This window comes from Sorex araneus, chromosome 1 (genome assembly GCF_027595985.1).
Source record: "Sorex araneus isolate mSorAra2 chromosome 1, mSorAra2.pri, whole genome shotgun sequence".
NCBI lineage: Eukaryota > Metazoa > Chordata > Mammalia > Eulipotyphla > Soricidae > Sorex > Sorex araneus.
Window position 1 is genome coordinate 373,098,142 of NC_073302.1, and position 21,948 is coordinate 373,120,089.

The 21,948-nt window shown below is 42.8% G+C and overlaps 1 protein-coding gene across 1 annotated transcript in view; it reads right to left on the bottom strand.

Moving 5' to 3' along the window:
- HDAC9 (histone deacetylase 9) overlaps positions 1 to 15,491 on the bottom strand; it is a 1,006,394-nt gene extending 990,903 nt beyond the window's left edge. The window contains exon 1 of the mRNA XM_055131803.1: positions 15,408 to 15,491. The gene's annotated coding sequence lies outside the window, so the exon portion shown is untranslated. The remainder of the gene's footprint in view (positions 1 to 15,407) is intronic.
- Between the last annotated feature and the right edge of the window lie 6,457 nt (positions 15,492 to 21,948).

Below are 21,948 nucleotides of genomic sequence, written 5' to 3' on the forward strand. Positions count from 1 at the left end.
GAAAAGTGTAAAGTAGTTCTGCTTGTCAGCATAATTTATTCAAATTTATTTAAATATTTAAACTCCATAACCATTGCAAATTGCTAGATTCAGAGTTCTTGAAATAATCAAATGAGACAATTTATATGAATAATACGCAATAGTAAGACTCAATAACATATGATGGATTTTAAGCCAAATCTTGCTCTAAAAGAGTCAAAAGTCACATAAAAGATCTCATTTACCCAGAAGAATATATGTCTGCTTTTCAAATGGACATCCTGCTATACTGATTTCAGAAATTTTTGCCACCACTTGAGAAACTTGTTTGAGATTGCACCTTGCCTAAAAACTGAGTTTTAAAGCCATGGAAATAGCTCGATGGGTTGTTCTTTGCAAGCAGGAACCCCAGAACTGATCCCTGGCCTGCATAATCTCCAAGAGCACTGCCAGGACAACCATGGCACTAAGCATGGATAGCCCCTAAGCACTGCCAGGTGGAGACCCAAAACAAATCAAAAATAATGTTATAATACAACAACAGCTTATATGCATATGGTACCCCCTTAGTTCATCTTCTATATTAGAAGAGATAAAAAGACAGGAAATAGAGAGAAAATAAATCAACAGAAGAGAAGAAATATTCAAAGACATTTTAAAGAAAATCGTAAATTTAAAATCTGATCAGAGTATCAATGGACATCAAACACAGATTCTAAGAGCATTAAAGTTGGTGTTGACAACATGATGATGACAATATAAATAATCTAAATTTAAGTTATTTATTAGAAAATCAAAGGATTAAATTCTGGGAAAATTATAAGGAAAATTGAACCATTTGAAAAATATATGTATGTGATATATGTACATATGTATATATATATGTAAAACTTACCTGGTAAAGTGGTCAGCATTGGGCCTTTAAGTAAATAAGGAAGTTATGAAAAACCAAATAAGATAAAGAGATGCATGAAGTAATAACACTATTTCTTGGTCATTTGAGGGGAAACATAAAATTACTGTGGTGGATAAATAGCTGTTAAAAGAGTTTTAATTCACTTTATCTGTTTAACTAAAGTTCCAATAAAAACATCAGATCACAACCAAAATTTATTTTTTATTTTTTTTTTTTATAGTTTATTTTTAATTAGTGAGTCAACGTGAGGGTACAGTTACAGATTTGTACATTTTTGTGCTCATGTTTCTCCCTTACAAAGTTTGATAACCCATCCCTTCACCAGTGCCCATTCTCCACCACCAGTAAACCCAACATCCCACCCCGCCTTCCTAGTCCCGTCTCCCCCCACCCCACACTGCCACTATGGCAGGGTATTCCCTTTTGTTCTCTCTCTCTGATTAGGTGTTGTGGTTTGCAATAAAGGTGTTGAGTGGCCATTGCGTTCAGTCTCTAGTCTATATTTGGCCCGCATCATCTTTCCCCCACATGACCAACAACCACATTTTACCTGCTGTTCCCTTCTCTGAGTTGCCCAGGATGAGAGAACAGCCTCCAAGCCATGGTGACATCCTCCTGGTACTTATTTCTACTATTCTTGGGTGTTTGTCTTATAGTCTATTATTCTATATTCCACAGATGAGTGCAATCTTTCTATGTCTGTCTCTCTCTTTCTGACTCATTTCACTTAGCATGATACTTTCCATGTAGATCCACTTATATGCAAACGTCATGACCTCATTTTTTCTAACAGCTGCATAGTATTCCATTGTATATATGTACCAGAGTTTCTTCAACCAGTCATCTGTTCTAGGGCACTCGGGTTTTTTCCAGATTCTGCCTATTGTAAACAGTGCTGCGGTGAACATATAAGTGCATATGTCACTTCGACTATACTTTTTGGCTTTTCTGGGATATATTCCCAGCAGTGGTATTGCTGGGTCAAATGGGAGCTCAACCTCAAGTTTTTTGAGAATTGTCCATACTGTTTTCCAAAAGGGCTGAACTAGCCGGCATTCCCACCAGCAGTGTAGAAGGGTCCCTTTCTCCCCACATCCTCTCCAACAGCGGTTGCTTTTGTTCTTTTGGATGTGTGCTAGCCTCTGTGGTGTGAGGTGGTATCTCAAAGTTGTTTTGATCTGCATCTCTCTGATGATTAGTGATGTAGAGCACTTTTTCATGTGTCTTTTGGCCATTCGTATCTCTTCCTTGGTAAAGTTTCTGTTCATTTCTTCGCCCCATTTTTTGATGGGTCACAACCAAAATTTATAGCAGTAATGGAATGTTGGGCAAATGGGTTTGAGAATGGAGGCATAACTATGGGTCTAGGCTTGCTAATAGCCACAAGACACTATTTTATAAATAAAATGTATTATGCAATTCGGCACTGTTCGGCACAATAAGCTCCAAGGTGGAGAGATAATGCAGGGAATAAGGTGCTAGTTTTACATGCCTCTGACCCCAATTCAGCAGTTTATATGGTTCCTTGAGCCAAGGCCAGGAATGACCCCTGAAAACAGAACCTGAGCACCAGCGGTGAGGCCCAAAACAATCTGCACCCCGACCCACCCCTGCAAAAAAAAGTACACTCAGACTCTTGGCCTCAGTCTACTTTTCAAATTCTTAAGGTCACATGTGTAAAATATATAGACTATTTACATAATCACAGAAAATAGCACAGATTTAAATGTTTGGAAGTCCCTTGTATAGGAAAGATGAGGTTACAAAGAGCATACATACTGGGGGCTAGAACGATAATACAGCAGGTAGGGCATTTGCCTCGTACATGGCCAGTCAGGTTTCTATTCCCAGTACCCGTTATGGTCCCAAGGATGCCAGGAGTGATCCCTGAGCATAAAGCCAGGAATCAGCCCTGAGAACTGCAGTGTGTGGCCCCACCAGGGAAAGAGAACCTATATACAGCAAAGAATTCATCTATTATATTCTTTTAGAAGACTGATTGAAAACTTCTCATCTAAGAAGCTGTGTTAGGCTGGCAGAGTTCACAGGTTAAAACAAATTAGTCCTGCTCTTAAGGGCTTCACAAGCAATAGAAAACAATAGCATATAAACAATTGATCATTCCGTACTAATTGGGCACCAATCATCAGAAGTGGTATGGAAGTTTGTTCTGATGGAACTCAGTGCTGTGAAAGGAAACAAAAAATAGTAACCAAAACTTGAAAAAGCACTCTCTCCCCTCAAGGGACTTACAGCCTAGCTGACAACACACAACACCACGTCCAGTAAAATGCTTTCAGTGGGACTTAATATTGGAGTCTGTCTGTGTACTTCAAATTGAGATCCATGAGTTTGACACACATTTTTATTTCCATTTTGGATATTCATTAGAATGATATCTAAACACATAAATACTGAACGAGAGTGACAGTTCAGGGGCTAAGGCACCTGCCTTGCATGTAGCCAACTCCAATTTTATCTGACACTGCATGTAATCTCCCAAGTGAGTCCAGAGTACAGTGCCAGGAGTACTGAGTACTGCTGGGTGTTGTCCCAGAGCACAGGTACTATGGTCCAAATATTCCCCATTTAAAATAAAGTATAAATGTATTTGAGGTCAGTTCTGAATAAGCATCTTAAAATTAAACAATGGAAGGTACTGGAGAGATAGTCCAGTGGGTAAGGCACTTGTCCCACATGCAGCTGACCCAGCGTCTATCCCAAGCACCTCACTTGGTCCCAAAACACCACCAAGAGTGATCTCTGAGCACAGAGCCAGGAGAAAACCTTGAGCACTGCTGAGTGTGGCCCCGAAACAAAACAAAATAAAAATGACTCCATATTGTCAGTGAATTTTTAGCCTGGTATTTTCCTTTTGGCAGTCACAATAATTGGTGTTCTCAATCAAGCATGTACTAGGTGAGGGCCAAGTAACATAAGAGTTTACAGTTTGAGAAATAAAGTCTGATCCGAAATAAGGTGAGGATGAATTGAGTTGTAGAACACATGGTAGCAGAGGCATCCAAAAGTACATGCATGATCGTGATTAAATCATCATTTGGAGTGTGAAGGTGATGCTGAATACTATCTATATAGTTTCTCTATACAATCTGTTTCCCATTCTAGCAATCTCTGAATATGGCTTACACATTTTATTTAAAAGTCAATAACTCTGCATTGCTCATCATGTCTTCTGCATTGCACTGTAGCACTGTCGTCCCATAATTCATCAGTGTGCTTGAGCGAGCACCAGCAATGTCTCCATTGTGAGACCTGTTACTGTTTTGGGCATTTAGAATACACCATGGGTAGCTTGCCAGGCTCTTCCATGCGGGTGGGATACTCTCAGTAGCTTGCCGGGCTCTCAGAGAGGGACGGAGGAATCAAACCTGGGTTGGCCGCGTGGCCGTGTGCAAGGCAAACGTCCTACCTGCTGGGCTATCGCTCCAGCCCATCATGTCTTCTAGACAACAAAAATGTTATAAGCTCTCAGATGATACCTTGTTAGACCTGACGTTTGAAAAGGATTTCCTGATAGAATTATAGTAATATATTCAGGGTCAGCCAAGTGAAACCCCTATACCATCACTCTGGTCAGCTTTTGCTTGTTTGTTTGGGGGTGGGGGTGGGGCAGTCACATCCAGCAGTGTTCAGAGGCTACTCCTATTTCTGTGTTCAAGGGTTACTTCTAATGGTGCTCAGAAGACTGTATGCAGTGCTGGGTATGGAACCAGGATTCCAGTACACTTTTTAAAAGGACAAGCTCATTTATATTACTATGAAACAAAGAGATTAAATATGAAATTTAGATTACATCTTCATATTGTCTCTTGCCTTTTTTGATTTTTGAGTCACTCTTGGCTGTGCTCAGGGCTTACTCCTGGCTATGTGCTCAGGAATCACTTCTGGCAGTACTTGGGGGACCATATGGGGTGCCAGGGATCAAACCTGGATCAGGTGTATGTAAGGCAAGCACCTAAACCTGCTATACTATCTCTCCTGCCTACATCTTTATAATCTTAAACAACGTTATTAGTGTAGTTTCAGCTACGGAGCATTATTATTTTCAATATAATTATTGAATTGTTCAATTAATTACTGTATCACTAAATCAACATAATTCATATAACTTGTAGCTCTTAATTTAATCAGTTCTCTGCTCACATTTAATATCTGCTCATGTGATTTGGGTTGTAAAATTTGTGAAATCTACAGGTAAAAACACTCTATTTTACTTACGTTCATCATACTTAACATACACAACAAAACTAACTTAGGTTCTAACTGTGTAGACCAGTAGACTTCTCTGAAATTAAACTGTTCTTCCTGTGGCACTTTGTTCAAAGATGGTTCTCATCCAGTGGCAGAAACTTAGTTTCCGCTCCTTTCCTTCATGGTATAAGAGAGACTGTGGATCTCTAGTGGGCCACAGAGAAATGGCAGATACCACAAAATGCACACATAAACCAATATATCTACCCAATAAACTACTGCACTTCAAAGGCACAAGACATTTGAGGCAATGAAACACAAAGGATTTACTCATAAAGTAACCTGTTTTTGTTTTCTTAGTCAATCAATACTAAAATTTATGAGAATCACTGAAGGAATTCAGAAAATAGGGAGACCATGCCTAAATCAGAGGAAGCGTTACAAGAGTTGTGCCGAGAGAGGAACACATACCACAGCAGAATTAAGACAGAGAGAAGGCTGCTTCCTTGAGAGCATCCCCTCCAAATAAAATAGCAGAGTCATGAACATCTGATGGTGACTAAGTACAGTCACTGAGAGTTCTGGAGGCTGTTGGTTCAGATAATGTACTAAGAATGCTAGACTGAAATAAACCTGTGCTATTTAGTACTCTTTCCATTATACACAGCAGAAACTCAAAACACTGGAAGACTCTTACGGTTTGTTCCCTAACTGGTAAACCTTTCCCCTGACACTCACATAGGCACATACATGAAGCATCACGACTTCTCTGGGTGTGCTGTTTTATTTTCTCATCTGTTTGTTCCCATTAGCTATGATTTAAGCCAATGTTTCTGAATTGAGGGTTATGTGGCCCCCTGCGGGCCTATCGGATACATTTCAAGAGGACCACGGGTAAAAATCTCATAAATTGGGGATCACGGTAAATGATGATGTAGCCAACCAGTACAACTGCGAGGTGATCAGAAGCAAACAAAAATACCCGTCTGGAAAAAAATGTAGGTAAATACTGACGTAAGCTACTGGCTAACTCTATGTTTAGGTTTAAATATTTTTAATTTTCTGTTTGGGGTCACCAATGGGGGTGCTCTGGGTTTATTCCTGTTTCTGCACTAGGGGTGACCCCTGGTGGTACTCAAGGGACGATATGTGGCACCAGGGATTAAACCCAGGTTGGCCATGTGAGAGGCAACTGCATTGTCCGTTGTACTGTTGCTCCAGTCCCAGGGCTTAAATCTTTAAAAGGCACGGATTTAAAACATAAAGGTAATAAACATAGATTAGGGTCACACTATAAGGTTCACAGGGTAACATGCTAAGGAGTCTGGATATTTAGAATCAAATCTGACCTGAGCTAAGTTAGGAAAAAAAAACTTGTATGAAAAAAAATAAGCTTATTTCAAAAATTCCTGAGCTCTAGCATGCTCAGAATGAAGTGACTGTATCTGACCCTACCTGGGCTGAGGAGAGCTCACCACTCCCCTCTCAGAGAACAGTCCCACACCAAAAGGAAAGATGCCTGAGCACAGAGGGGGGCCATTCCAAAGTCTATCTGGCCACAGGTGAGTGGCCTGATGTAGCACAGTCCAATCAGAAGGCTGCTTCGGGGTATTTAATTTTAAATGTTTCAATTTTGACTCAGATACCCAGGGAAATCTTTAAGTATTCCTTCTACCATGCTGGGACATTGGGTACAACTCATAAAATGAGCAGAATACAGATGAGTCCCACACTGAGCTTGTATTTTACAGTAGAGCGGCCAGGGGATCTGGGTCAATGACTCTGATCAATGGAGCTATATCTACTTTAAAGAAGAGATTTAAGTACATAAAACAGAAGGGGAAAAAAGTAGAATGTCTATGAATAGCATTCAGAGAACCACAGAGTAGAAAGGGGGCTGAGTAATAGAAGAACAAAGGAGGAATATCTCAATAGACTTTTCAAGTAGATCAAAACAGTGGCATCTGCTAAAAAAGCTACAGAAAGAACCCCGTGGTCAAAGAGGCAATGAGAATTCATAATCTTGCCGATTGTGTTTCATAGTAGAAATCTACATATAGGATAAAAAGGAGAGACAAAGCTTTTTATTTTAGCCAAAATGTTAAGTAGAAAAAAAAAACACAGCCTCCACTTCTGATTCTTACTTCTTAGATGGAAAAGAGAACTATCTGTACTTCCTGCAGGGAAAATAAAAGGCAGGATACAGCACATGCTCTCACTCCTCTCTTTAACCCGCATCTTCCAGTACCCACTTCTCTCAAGATAAAGGAAGGGACCCAAGAGCAGTGGCAGGGCTGACATTCACTTCAATGAGAAATATAAGCTAACCGCCCCCCACCCCCACCCCCAAGCTTCACTGACTGTGTGTATAAGAAGTGTACTGCAAGCTTTTGAAATCAAGTCTAGATTCAAATCCAGATACCACCCCAGCCGAATGACCCTTAGCAAGATGCTTAACCTTTCAAAGTCCTCATTCACGAGAGGGAAAAAGAAGTGTAACCAAGGAAATTGGAACTCCATCAGGCCAGTGATGAGATATGAATTATATCAAATCATTCCTGAAAATTACTTGAAGCTCAGACTATGCTTAATAGACACCACAGCCAAAAATTGCAAAGCTACGTCAATCTGCCATTCTACCATGGTTTCCAGCTCTGTTCCCTCCTGAAAATTAAGGAGAAGGCACACAGCATGTCACCAAATCACCACACTGGTTTCCTGTCATGATTGGTGGCATCCATCCCTTAAATATACTTAACATGTGGAATATATTAGGGTCTAATTAAATCAATCTCAAGACTAACATATGTGTTAGTGATTCATCTGTTTAAAATCTTCTACCCCTTTCTTTCCATCAACATTTCTAAATGGGGCCTCACTACCACCATTCTTCTAAATCCTAAAAGATTTTTCTTTCTAAGGAGATGAATGACTCTCATTACTCTCCAATTCAGCCCCATCTCCAGATGGTCATCATGCCTTTTCTGGTCAAAAGCTTAAGCATCTCATCAAGCAACCATTTGCTCACATTTTTTCTCCTTTCCCTCAGCATTGGACACTTGTCATTTTTTACAGCCATAAACAAATAAACCTTATTATTATATATAATACTCTCTTTTTTTATTTTTCTAAATATTGTAATGAATCACCATGAGGTACAGTTACAGACATACAAACTTCCGTGCTTATGTTTCAGTCATACAATGATGGAGTATCCATCCCTCCACCAGTGCCCATTCTCCACCACCAATGCGCCCAGAATCCCTCCCACTAGCTCCATCCCATGCCCCCCCACCTCTGTGGCAAGCACTTCCCATTTACTTGTTCTCTCCTTTTGGGTGTCATGGTTCACAAATCAGCCACCCTCCAGAACTCACCGCTGCTTCTCCCAGAAAGGAGCATGAAATAAGGCCCCCATAACCATACAACCGGACTCCGCACCAGGCTGTTTTCACTCGGGGAGCCCCAGAGGGGGCAGGTGAGAGCCCTCCCCACCCCAAGGGACCCAGTCACTACCCAACCGTTGCCACACTCCAGGCCACTTTCTACATGCTCAGGCCGACCCTCACATAGTGAACATATTTCTGGACTATGTAGCCGCAAAAGCGGCCATGCAACACATCATAAGACACTCCCTACCCATTTCCATAATTACCACATCATATTTGACGGGGTTCAGACAGTAGGAAACAAATCATAGAGGGGAATTATATATACGTATATATATGTGTGTGTGTATATATATATATATATATATATATGCCTCTCAGAGAGCCCAGCAAACTACCGAGAGTATTCTGCCTGCATGGCAGGGCCTGGCAAGCTACCTGTGGCATATTCAATATGTCAAAAACAGTAACAATAATGGGTTTCATTCCCCTGACCCTAAAAGAGCCTCCAATTTGGAAGTGTTAGGAAAGACAAGGAGAGGCTGCTAAAATCTCAAGGCTGGGACAAATGGAGACATTACTGGCACACACTCAAGTAAACTGATGAACAACGGGATGACAGTGATACAGTGATGGTTTGCAATACAGGTATTAAGTGGGCATCATGTTCAGTCTATAGTCTACTTTCAGCACGCATCTCCCATCCCGAGCGAGCCCTCCAAGCAACCTTTACTTGGTGGTCCCTTCTCTATATGAGCTGCCTTCCCCGCCAGCATGCAAGGCAGGCTTCCAGGCCGTGGAGAAATCCTTCTGGTCCTTATCTCTACTATCGTTGGGTGTTGGTCTCCTATTCTGTTACTTTATATTCCACAAATGAATGCAGCCATTCTATCTCTGTCCCTCTCTTACTCATTTTACTTAGCATGATATTCTCCATGCTCTCCATGTCGATCCTCTTATATGCAAATTTCATGACTTCATCTTTTCTAATAGCTGCATAGTATTCCATTGTGTACATGTACCAGTGTTTCTTTAACCAGTCATCACTGCAGGTATCATTTCTACTGTACTTTTTTCATCTCTGGGATATATTCCCAGCTGTGGTATTGCTGGGTCAAATGGGAGCTCAATTTCTAAATTTTTGAGAAATATCCATATTGTTTTCAAAAAGGGCTGAACCAATCAGCATTCCCAACAGCAGTGAAGGAGAGTCCCTTTCTCCCTTATGACACAGAATCCATCTTCCACTCTACAAACTGGTGTGCCAGCACAACAGCAGCAGTATATCATAGAGTCAGTTCTACAGAATGAATTTGGTCATTATTTCTGATTGAGTGGCTTCAGGTCTGCTGATTTCTCCAGAGATTCTATGAGCTAGTTGATATGATGGGCACATCCTAAGGTGACATCAAAGGAGTGATGTCCTTTTATAGTCCCCTCCCCTTAAGACTGGTTAGAATATGTGATTTGCTTCTACCTCAATGGTGATAGATGTTGCTAGTTTGATTAAATTACTTATATTACAAAGGTCATGTCGCATCACTCCGTGTTTAATCTATAAAATCATCATACCATAGTGGAACAAGAGATTCTTCCTTGCTGGCTAAGTTGCCAAGCTATAAGAGTGCCCATGGAGAATCACATGGCCAAGAACTGAAGCCATCTCCAAAAGCAGGGAGTAGCTTCCCACTCGCAGCCAGCAAGAAAATAAAGTCGTTGTTCCTAAAATCGCAGGGAGATGGTGCCTTCTGGATGATCTAAGGGCAGCCAGAAGCAGATGCTTCCACAAGTGAACATCTGATAAAACTGTAGCCCTCCTAATTCCTAGTAATTTCTCTAGGCAAACAATCCAGTTGATCTAAGTGTAGACTCAAAAGCAATGCCTCTGAACAAAAATTCTTTAAGTTGCTTTAAGTTACTAAATTTGTGGAAATGTTAAAAAAAAAGAACCAATATCCTTTATGAAATATATGTAGTGTCTAAATTAAATTGGTGGTTTTAACAATTTGCTACTGTGTATCTTAAGTGATAACAAATCATATCCTCTATAAGAGGCCATTTCCAATTCTGCTCATCACTATTCCATTCACACTAGACTAGTCCACATCTATCTCCTTTGCATAGATCCCATATGCGTGGGAAGAGAGTACCATTTCCAGGAACTCCAACTCTTTTCAATCTCACTAGTAACATGCTAAACTTTCTGATACAGCAAATAAAATTTAAAATGTGAACTTATCTTTCTTTGAGGCTCTAAAGATCACTTAATTTTTTTCACTGTATCACTGTCATCACTGTCATCCTGTTGTTCATCGATTTACTCGAGCAGGCTCCAGTAATATCTCCATTCATCCCAGCTCTAAGATTTTAGCAGCCTCTCTTTACTCATTTTTCCCAACAACTGAAGGCTCTTTTCAGGGTCAGAGGAATGAGACCTGTTATTGCTACTGTATTTGGCAGATCGAATATGCCACACGAATCATAACTTAGTTTTTACAGTATTTCACATTTTAAATGATTTGCATGAGCTCCTATACATTTTGGGAAAAGGACAGTAAAAAGTATGTATGTTTACTTAATAGGCAGTTCCTACTACCATCTGCTTATTCAAAGATTCTGAGCATATTTTTTAAATACAAATTCTTTCCATACGTGTATATGTTACTAGTCTCTATAAAATCGCAAAGCTTTCTCTGCATCATGGGCAATGTCTTCACTTTTGCGGGGGTGGGGAGATGGCATCGGATACACCTGGCAATGCTCAGAGGTTACTCCTCGCTCTGCACTCAGGAATTACTCCTGGAGATGCTAGGGAGACCATATGGAATGCCAGGTATCAAACCCAGGTCAGGTACCTACAAGGTAAGCATCACACCTGCTGTACTATGTCTCTAGCCCCATGGTCTTCACTTTTTAAAATCTAATGTTACTATATCAGGAACTATATCACAGTGGCTGATTCAAATCCCAAACAGTTACCCTAAATGTATTCCGATAGATATGAAGGAATAGGGATCTGGGAGGATGAAGTAAAGTTTTCAGGGTACCTTCTTTTAAATAAGAACTGCTTTTCTTTTTCTAAGTCTGATGTGTCCAGATACGAAACAGAAATTTTTGTATTTCATATTATTTGTCCTAAATAAACAGAAAAGACTAAATCATTACATAAACCTCTATTCACTTTGACTTCTCTAAGTCAGGCAACCAAGTGGAGCTTGAAAGGGAAGCCAGCTGTTCTGGTACTCAGAACATCATCCCTAATCAATATTGACTGCTCACAGAGCAGGCAGAAGGCCCATTACTGCCCTCTGTCAATACTGTCTCCTCAAAAATCTTCTACTGAGTTCTCTCGTCTATAGGCCCAAAGATCCCCACACTTGGTATCTGCACTGATAAATTCCAAAGAAGCTTTCGCTTACAAGAGGGCAGCACATGGCTGATAAGGGAATTCAGTGAAGGCAGAAGGATGTCCAACTGCAAGAAAGAAAACCCCTACAGGGTTATCTGTTTGTTTTAGAACTTGGCCTTACAGTCACCATAAGGGCCCATTCCTTTAAGACTGCATTGATCCTGATATAAAATCTGGCCAGCACATATACAAAATTAAGCACTTTAAAACTTCAGGAATAACAAATTTATGAAAATGTCATCCCATAACCACAGAAGCAATTTGCTGCTATGATTAGGATACAGGAAATACAGATCTTACCTTAGTTTTACAGTGATTCACCCAAGTGTGACCTTGGATCTGTTAGCACCTGCTGCCTCCTCCCCAGAATATAAATACTAAGTCTTCCAACCCACCCCTCAGTTGCTTTAAAGAATCGCTGAGAAGGGTAACTGTGGATGTGCGCAATGAGATTTAAGCATGATGTCCTTATTGAAAAGCAGAGATTTCAGGTAATGAAATCTTCCACCTACTTAAATTTTAACATAATCATAAAACAAAAGATCAATGAGGTAAAAAATTTTTAAATTCTATTTGGACAAAATAACAAAAATGTCCACAACTACAATATTACAATAATGAGAAGGTGCAGATGCTACAAACAGAAGGACTTTATGATGTCCATATGTTTCTCGAACCACTCTCCTTGTTAGCTATTTTTCCATAGCTCTATTTAAGAAGAACCTATACCTTCCCTACTGAGCGGGTGTATGTTACAGTATAACATGTTGTAATATTTAAACAAATTTAAAATAGAAGTAATTTAATAAAAAGAAAATGAAAGCTCTATTACTCCAAAATTCACAGATGCAGCTATTAACAAAAATCTGAAATGCGAGACATCATTTAAACTTTGAAACAAGATATCTGGTTAGCTTATTTTATGATTTAAAACCCCTTTAAACCTAAACATATATGATATATGAGACATATAACAAGGAATCTTTCATATACAGTGGCAGTACCTTCACAAAGCAATTCTGTCAGCTATAATAATGATCATAAAACAGCCATAAAAGTCGGAGGCAATATGTAAAATCACCTTTCTCATTTCAGGGCCATCATTAATTGTACAAATAAAAACAATTCAATATCCCAAACACTTCCTAGCCAGAGTGTTTAGTTTGACTTTGCAGTAATACCTGGCCCAATAGGCTGAATTTCAGAAAGAAAAGGGCAGGAAGAATGGTGATTAAAAAAAAAAAACTCAAAATTCCTCCTACCAATTGATACTTATTTGAAAACTCTTAACTTCCATCCACGGAGCTATACATCATCTAAGATTGCCCTTTCTTTGGTAAAAATGATGTGTTCAGTGGAGAATTAGAAAGCATGTCTTCCACATCAGAGGTCAGACTGAGGTGCCCTATTCTCCAGGCACCTGTTTGTGACCAAAACACATGAATACGCTTCTTCTCTACACAAGAAAGGACATGTCCAAGAAAATTCTTCTCTCTGCACATCTGAAAGCCTCGTTCAAACAAAATGGGTGAAAATTCATGACAACAAAGTTTTACAACTGACTACATTATCTGTCCTTTTGGAAATACAATATTCTTATTAAGCATTTTAAACACGAATTTTTTCCAGAAGGCACATTAGTGTCTTGGTGTTTGGATAATTAAATTGGTCCAAACTAGAATAGTGGTTTGAAAGCAAAAAGAGGACTAATTATCTGTGGTAAAAAGCCAATATATTAAACAACATATTTTCAGTCACAGTAATTTCCACAATAAACATCCAAAGTACCAAAGAGTAGTTCAAAAGATTTCCTTTCCAAACATGATATTTTAATTGTCCTCATTTACTAACTGCAAGCATTCTGTGCTGTTATTAATTACAGGATTAAAAAGATTTCTAGAGCATTAAAAAAATAACACCCAGACTTTTTCAAATGTCGAAAGGTTTCTTTTTTAAACAATTTTAATTATTTTTTTCTTTAGTATAGATTCTCTATATACTTACTCCCTCTTGCTTGATTTCAATGCCTGCAAGGTTTAAAAACATCATTGTGTTCCAAAGACCCGTGATTCCCAATTCGTACTTACCCTTTGTAAGAAATCTCTACACACCATGAGTATTTATTTGTATAAGCATTGTTATATACCATGGGGTGGGGGGGGTTAACTCTTTGTTTTCTTTTCTCTTTTTCGAAAGATGTGAACTTCTTAAGCAAGGCATGCCTCATTCCCCATTTCATACATATCCAGAAACACACATAGAAGCACATAAACGAGATATCTGTAGAGAGCCCATTTCTTGCAGATTTCACAAAAACGCTCCAGTTATTGAACCTAAAAGTTTGCTGTAGGAGTTAACCTACCTCCCTGGCAGGGCAAACAAATGTGACAGCTCTTCCTGCAATTTGAACACGGGAGATTCACTAGAGCATTTGCACCCCCCTAGAGCACTGGCCACCCTTGCGACAGTCTCAGAGCCTCCGCGGGTGCCCGGAGACCGGCTAGGTCCCCCTTGAGCACACCGTGGATGCAAAGGCCTCTGACACCAGCGCCTCTTGCTGCAGACAAGTGGGCGACGGCTGCCAAGCCAAACAAACGCAGCCCTCTGGGCGCTCGGGGAACGCCCCCGAACTCTCCGCCCTCACATCCCCACCGTGACACCCTCGGGTGGCGTTAAGTGAACCAGTTTACCTAAATCAGCCTCCGACTCATCACTCTTCCACTGACCTAAGGAACGGCGATATCTCCCAGCCTCCAGGCTCCGGAACTTTTCTCGAAACCCAGTCTCCTGATGTATATAGACTCGGAACTGAAGTCCCCCCCAAGAAACAGACAAGGTCCTCCCCCCCGCACCCCACCACTAAGTATCACTCCCCTCCAGCAACACGTTGGTAGCACAAACTTTTCATTCATAACTCGGCTGCAGCAGAAATTGAGTATGTACGGGAAAGGGGATGGGGGCGGGGAGAGGGGTCTTGCCACGACCCTTGGCCTCGACTGGACCAGAGATGCCACGGTCTGCACCCCGCCCCCCCCCCAAAAAAAAAGATGTCTGGACCCGGAACTTTGACCACCGTTACCTTCAACCCACCCACGTCTGGGTTGCAAAGATGTAAGGCAAGAGGCGTCGGTTCGGGGACTGGGATGCTGAGAACCTTGGGGACCCCGGCGGGGAATTATTCGGCGGCGCAGAGGAGAGACCCCCCCCTTAGCCCGCACTCCGGGGAGGGGGGAGGCTTCTCCCCCACCCCCACCTCCCGCACAGCACCCGCGGGGGGCCGGTCGGGGTGCCACTCACCTCCGCCCGCTCGGGCTGTGGCTGTCGCGCCCCGCTCCGCCCCGCGCCAGCGACCCCCTAACTTCTCCCCCTGCTCCAAACAGCCATATTTCGAGGCGAAGAGAATGGCGAGGCAGAAGCCCACCCGCGGGGGGCCGGGGGAGGTGCCGGGGGGCGCGGGGAGGTGTACGGGGAGTGGAAGTTGGCTCCGCTGGCGGGGACTTACCGGGCGCGGCGGGCGCGGGAGCCGGAGCCGGCGGCGCGGGCGGCGGGCGGGCCGGGTTCGGGGCGCGCAGCGCGGGGTGCGGGACGCGCCGCCGCCGCCGCGGCCGCCGCGCGGGGGGAGCTGGCGGGGGGGCGGCAGCGGGCGGCTGCGAGCTGCGAGCTGCGCCGGTGGCGGCGAGCGGAGGATTTGCTAAAAATAGCAAGTCATGGGGAGGGGGTGCGGGGCGGAGGTGGAAGGAGACGGAGAGGCCGGGCGGGAGCCCGGGCGCGGCGGGGCGGGGCCGCGGGAACGGGAGGCCGGACGTGTGGCGGGAGCGCGACCCCCCGAGGGCCGGGATCGGGGGCCGGAGGGGGGGACGATGATGGGACTGGGCGTGCAGCCAAGACACTGCGGGGACTGAGCCTCGGAGGGTGGCGCGGGGGCGAGCTCGGGGGCTTGGCCCCGCGTTGGTCTTCCAGGGTGCAGGGTCCTGGGGAGCCGCGGACGGCGCCGGGGAATTGTGCAGCGAAACGCACCCGCCTCGACCCGCAAGGTGCCGAACCGGCCGCCCCAGCGCGCTCCTCCCCGGCCCCGCGGGCGCGAGCCACAGAAGCGGCCGCCGCCCGGCCTCGGCGCGCCCGCCCGGCCCGGGAACCCCGCGCGCTCAGGTGCGCGCCCCGCTGAGCCCCGGCCCGCCGCTCCCCGGCCACTTCTCAGCCCGAGACGCCTGCATGGTGGGGCGCCGCCTGGAGTGCACCCCCCCCCACCTCCACCAAATGCACGGGGATCAAAGTATCATCATTCGAGGGAATTTTTAAAGAAAATGCTACCTTTAAAAGGGGGGGGGTGCGGGGGAAGCGGGGAGAACGAGGAACTATGGTTACTGCTATTGGAAACAGCAATTGATTTGTCGTACTTGAAAGCTGAACAGAAACACTCTCAGCTTCTCTAAAGCAGCCCCTATAGAAGAGAGAGTGGGGTCCGAGAACCAGGGGCTGGGATTTTTACTTGGTGCATTTCTATTTATTTTATCAGTGCTCGAACTTCAGCTGTTAACAATAATACTAATAGAATTCCTTAGAATAAGCCTAATATAAGCAAAATCCTGGTGGGGAGAGAGGTACTCCTAAGCAGTCTTACCTAGTGAGAAACATTTTATCGCTTCGAGGCATATTTCCGATACGTACAATTCCACTCTCAAATTAAAGTTAGTGTCTCTACATCATTTATGTTTTCCAACACGTCAGCTAAAGCACAGATGGTTCATCGATTATTGTGGCTGGAAAGAGCAAGAGAGACCTAACCTAGTGCCCTCATTTCCAGAGGAGGGAATCAGAATGCCGAGGAGTTAACATGATTTGTCCAAGGTTTCACCATTAGCAGCAAACTCAGATTAAATCCCAGGGTTAAAATCGAAATGCCAGTGCCACATTGTAAACTCACGATGACTTGGAGAAAGGGATGTTGTGTCTATATTTTAATCTATTTAGTCCAGCAATCATAGTGGAATTCACGCGCATGGTGGGTAGATATAGCCTTCAGCTTATCTCAAACTAGGACCTCACACTGCAAGTCAGGCCAGCTAGCTTAACATGCAAAAGATTACACTTCAGGAGGTATCAGTGCTAGAAGACAAGTGTCTGTCTTCACTAGAGGTGCTGTTAATTACCAAGCTGAATCTTAGTAATGGGCTCTAGATGGTAAAATCAGTTGTATTGATTATATTTTAGAAATATCCTCATTCATCCGTGCTTGCCTCACCCATGGTCGATTATGGTCATCCTCAACATTCCCATTGGGTTATCTGATCACCATCTTTTAGCCTAGTTCTCCCTCTGGGAGAGCCTGACAATCTACGGAGAGTTTTCTACCCCCATGGGAGAGCCTTGCAAACTCTCCTGGTGTACTCATATGCCAAAACCAGTAACAATGGTGGATCTCATTCCCCTGACCCTGAAAGAGCCTCCAATGCGGCGGCACCATTGGAAAGGACATGTAAAGAGAGGCTTCTAAAATCTTAGGACTAGGACGAAATGAGGCATTACTGAGACCCCTCGAAGATCATTGGGATGATGATGATCATGATCATGATGATCATGATACCTGGTCACCATCCACGAGCAACCCTGGGCACAGAGCCAGGAGTTAGCTCCAAGGACAGCTAGGTTGGATGACCTAAAAAACAGAAGAGAAATTCTCTTTCACAAATAGACGCGGTATTAAAAGATGTAAAATCTAGTGACCATTCAGCCTGTACCTTCCAAAACTGGTCTTGTTCACCCCCACCCCCACCCCATCCCAACCCCCCAGCCCTTTTCTGGGTAATGATTGCATTTGCCTACTACTGATTCAAAGGGAAACAATTTTCCCTCCGTTGTCTTTCAAGAACACCGATGTGACCTGTGGTTGCTGAAATTTGACTAGATGTTTTGTAATAAAGGTGTGTGGACAGAATTTGAACTGAAATTTGCTCTCAACTTTCAGAAGAGCAGTTAACCTTCACTTATCTCTACTCATGACATTTAATTTATTTTACAAGCGGGAGCTCTGCATAATACTCTTAGATATTTGAACACTGGTTTTTGAGCCAAGAAAGCATTTGCTGGGTGTTACTGGCGATTCAAATATTTTTAGTTATGGGTTGCATTGTAGCACTGTTTTCCCGTTGTTCATTGATTTGCTCGAGTGGGCACTACTAACGTCTCCATTGTGAGACTTGTTGTTACTGTTTTTGGCATATTGAATACACAACGAGTAGCTTGCCAGGCTCTGCCGTGCGAATGGGATACTCTTGGTAGCTTGTCAGGCTCTCCGAGAGGGATGGAGGAATCAAACCCTAGTCACTTGCGTGCAAGGCAAATGCCCTACCCGCTGTGCTATTGCTCCAGTCCTTAGTTATGGGTTAGTAAAGGAAATCTGGAAACAAACCAAGTGCCTGAGAACAGATGTGTGGCATGGGTATAGAAACTATGGTATATCCACACAATAGAATACTTGGCAGCTATAAAGAAAAAAATGAAGTCAAGAAATTTCTTATACTTGTATGGACATGGAGGGTATCATGCTGGTGAAATGAGCCAGAGGGAGAGGGACAAACATAGAATGACTGTTCTCATTTGTGGGATATTAAATACTATATGTATAATGCCCGAAGACTGTAGACACAAGGGACAGGAGGACTGGTTCATGGGAGAAAGCTTCCCACAAAGGACTTGGAAGAGTGCATTTAGGACAGAGAAGGGACCACTATGACAATGATAGTTGAAAATAATCACTGTGGACACAAACTTGAGTGCTGAAAGAAGGTAAAGTGATAAGCATAATACCATTTCAGTAACAATATTCCCAACCACAGTGCTTAAAAAAATAAGAGAGAGAGAAAGAGTGAAGATAAGTGTCTGCTGTAGAGACAGACTGCTGGGGCAGGTAGGGAGAGGACACTGGCGGCAGGAAATGTGCACTGGTGAAGAGACAGGTGTTGGGACATTGTATAACTGAAACTCAATCCTGAACAACTTTGTAACTGTATATCTCAGGGTGATTCAGTTTTAATAAAAATAAGATTGTTATTTACCTCCACTACTGCTGTTCAAACCATGGGCAGGAGAGGGGAGAGATAGTAAATCTGGTAAAGGGATTCCCTGGCACACAGGAGAACTGGGTTCATCTCCAGCACTGTGGACTCCCCCCTCGCACCCCAGAACTGCCAGGAGTAAGCCCTGAGAACAGCAGCTAGGATCTAAAAAATCCTTTTGATAACAGACTATTATAGAACAATTTTAAATTTACAGAGAAATCAGAAGAATGGTACAAAAAATTTCCCAATAATCCCACATATACACTTTATTTCCCCTGTTTATTTGTCTCTTAAAAGAGTAAGGGACCTTTCTTACAATAAGTGAATTAATATTGACACATTGCTATTCACAGAATTCCATCATTTGTTTAGGCATCCTTTATTTTTATTTAAGGTTCTTTCTCTGTTTGAGGGTTCCATCTAAGATACCACATTATGAAAGCGTTATGTATCTGTGGGCTCCTCTTAGCCAGGACAACTTCGAGACTCTCCATGGCCTAAACAGTTTTGAGGTATTCTAATTGGGTATATTATAGGATGGGATTTGAGTTCTCTCTTATGATCCATGAAACTGGTGTAAAGGGCCTTGGGAGGAAGACCAGAGTGACAAAATGTCCTTTTCAGTGCATCATATCATGAGTACATATTAACAACTTGATTTAATGCTGTAAATATTTACCGCTTCACTGTACATATATATATTCTTCCTCTCTCCGTGTAATATTTTGAAAGGAAGTCACCATGTGCTATACACACTTAAGGGCAAAGTATCCACATCATTTATTTGGAAATCTGCTGGACTTGGTCGTTCCAGTTTTTTTGTTTGGTTGGTTATGATTTGGGAACCACACTAGCAGTACTCAGGGTATACATCTGGTTCTGTGCCAGTGAACACTCCTGGCAATCTTTGAGGGACCTTATGTGGTGCCAGGGATTGAACCCAGGTCAACTACTTGGTCAGCAACTGCTCTACCCGCTCTTCAGGCCCCGGTTTCATCCCTTTTTATCCAGTTTCTTTATAATGCCTTTTAAGACATGCAGGCCACAAGATCTCAAGATGAGAATTCCCCCTAGGAAAATCTAATATTATTATCAATATATTGTGTGTATGTGGAGAAGGGGGCAAAACTCTTGCTAAACCACATTTTAAAAAATTAAAGGGCATAGAGGGGAAGAAAAGTGAGGTGTTTGTGGTTGTAGTGAGTTTCCTTTATAGGGAGCGGTACTGTATAATTTTTGTTATTATTGTTCTTTATCATTGTTGCTAGAGCTACCTCCAGCCATATACTGGCCTGCAGAGCAGGATGAGGACTAGGGGTGAAAGATGGCAGGCAGTGCCCTGAAACAACTTCAGGACATCACAGATGTCAGCAAGGCATCTACTATGCAAGCTATAGCCCCCATCCCTACATATTGCTGTGTTATTTGGGGGAATGTTTGAGACAGAGTCTAAAAGATTATACATATTTCCTCGTTATTATCCAGGATAGCCAATAGAATGTTATCACACATGCCATTTTCAAGCCAAATCTTCAACTTACTTTGCTGAGTTTTTTCCATTTCTCTCTGGCCTCAGTCACTAGATCTTTAATTTCCTGGATGAGAACTACCTCTTCCAGAAGTAGTTTTTCAAATCACTGAGAACCATAATCTGACATTAACTGAATGGTTCCTTGCCACTTTATTGCCTATCTTATTAAGACTGATTACAAAGTCTTTCCTGAGTTCTGAAAGTTGGGTTGCAAAGTGCTGGTCTTGATCAAGTTCTTGATACAGTTCTTGTTAGTGACTACCTTTGTAGGTGCAGTCTTACAGAACTTGGATGTGTTTGAGTATCATGCCTTACAAACATAAATTATGTTTCCCTATGCTCAAAACTTTTTTAAATGAAAATGACACTGTCAATAAAATTAATGAAGCTTTGGCTTGTTGGGACCTCATTTGCAAAGGAGTCTTATAAGACCTTATCTTTATTAATTTAGAATTATTACCTAAAAGGGCCATAGAGATAGAGTAGGCAGTAAGCACTTACCTTGCTCATGGCTGAACCCCGTTCAATCCCCGGCATCACGTATGGTCTCCCAAAACCTGCCAGGAGTGATCCTTGAGTGCAGAGCCAGGAGTAAGCCCTGAGCAGAGTAAGTGTGGCCCCAAATAACTCCCCCTACAAAATGGAGGTGGCCCATCATATCTGGCTCTTTCCTCATATACTATCAAAAATGGAAGAAAAGAACTTTAAGAATAACAGCTAAATTTTCCACAATCTATATATCTGACCTCCAGAAACGGGACTGATGTTTAGGTGTGCCAGTCAGATTTAATACAGAGTTAGAATGATAAAAAGACACCTCAGAGGTCTTCCATTCCTTAATCACTGGTAATGCATTACTCTTTCCTCACCAGAAATACAAGTGTGGGTCTGCACTGCACCTCCAAGCGCTGGAACTGAGCCATGGAACCCCAATGATTGGGCTAATTAGCACTGGGGTGGAGCCCAGAGACCTTGAGCTTCACTGGGAGATGCCCCAAATAAATAAATAGATAAACATATAGAGACACACAGAAAGAAAGTTGGGGGAGGGGCTGGATAGAACAGTGGGTAAGGCATTTGCCTTGCACGCTGCCGACCTGGGTTTGAATCCCAGCATCCCATATGGTCCCCTGAGCACTGCCAGGGGTAATTCCTGAGTGCATGAGCCAGGAGTGACCCCTGTGCATCGCTGGGTGTGACCAAAAAAGCAAAAATAAAAAAAAAAGTTGGGGGAGGTGGAGTTTGGGTCACACTCAGCAGTTCTCAGGGATCACTCCTGCCTGGTGGGGCCTAGGAAACCATGTGAGGTTCTGGGATCCAACCAGAATCAGGTCCTTGCAAGACAGTTGCCTTCCCTGCTGTACTATCTTTCCAGCCCCAGGTAGACTGATCTTTATTTTCCTTTAGTTACACATTGACTCATTTAGGAGCCTTCCACAGTAAAAATCTAACCT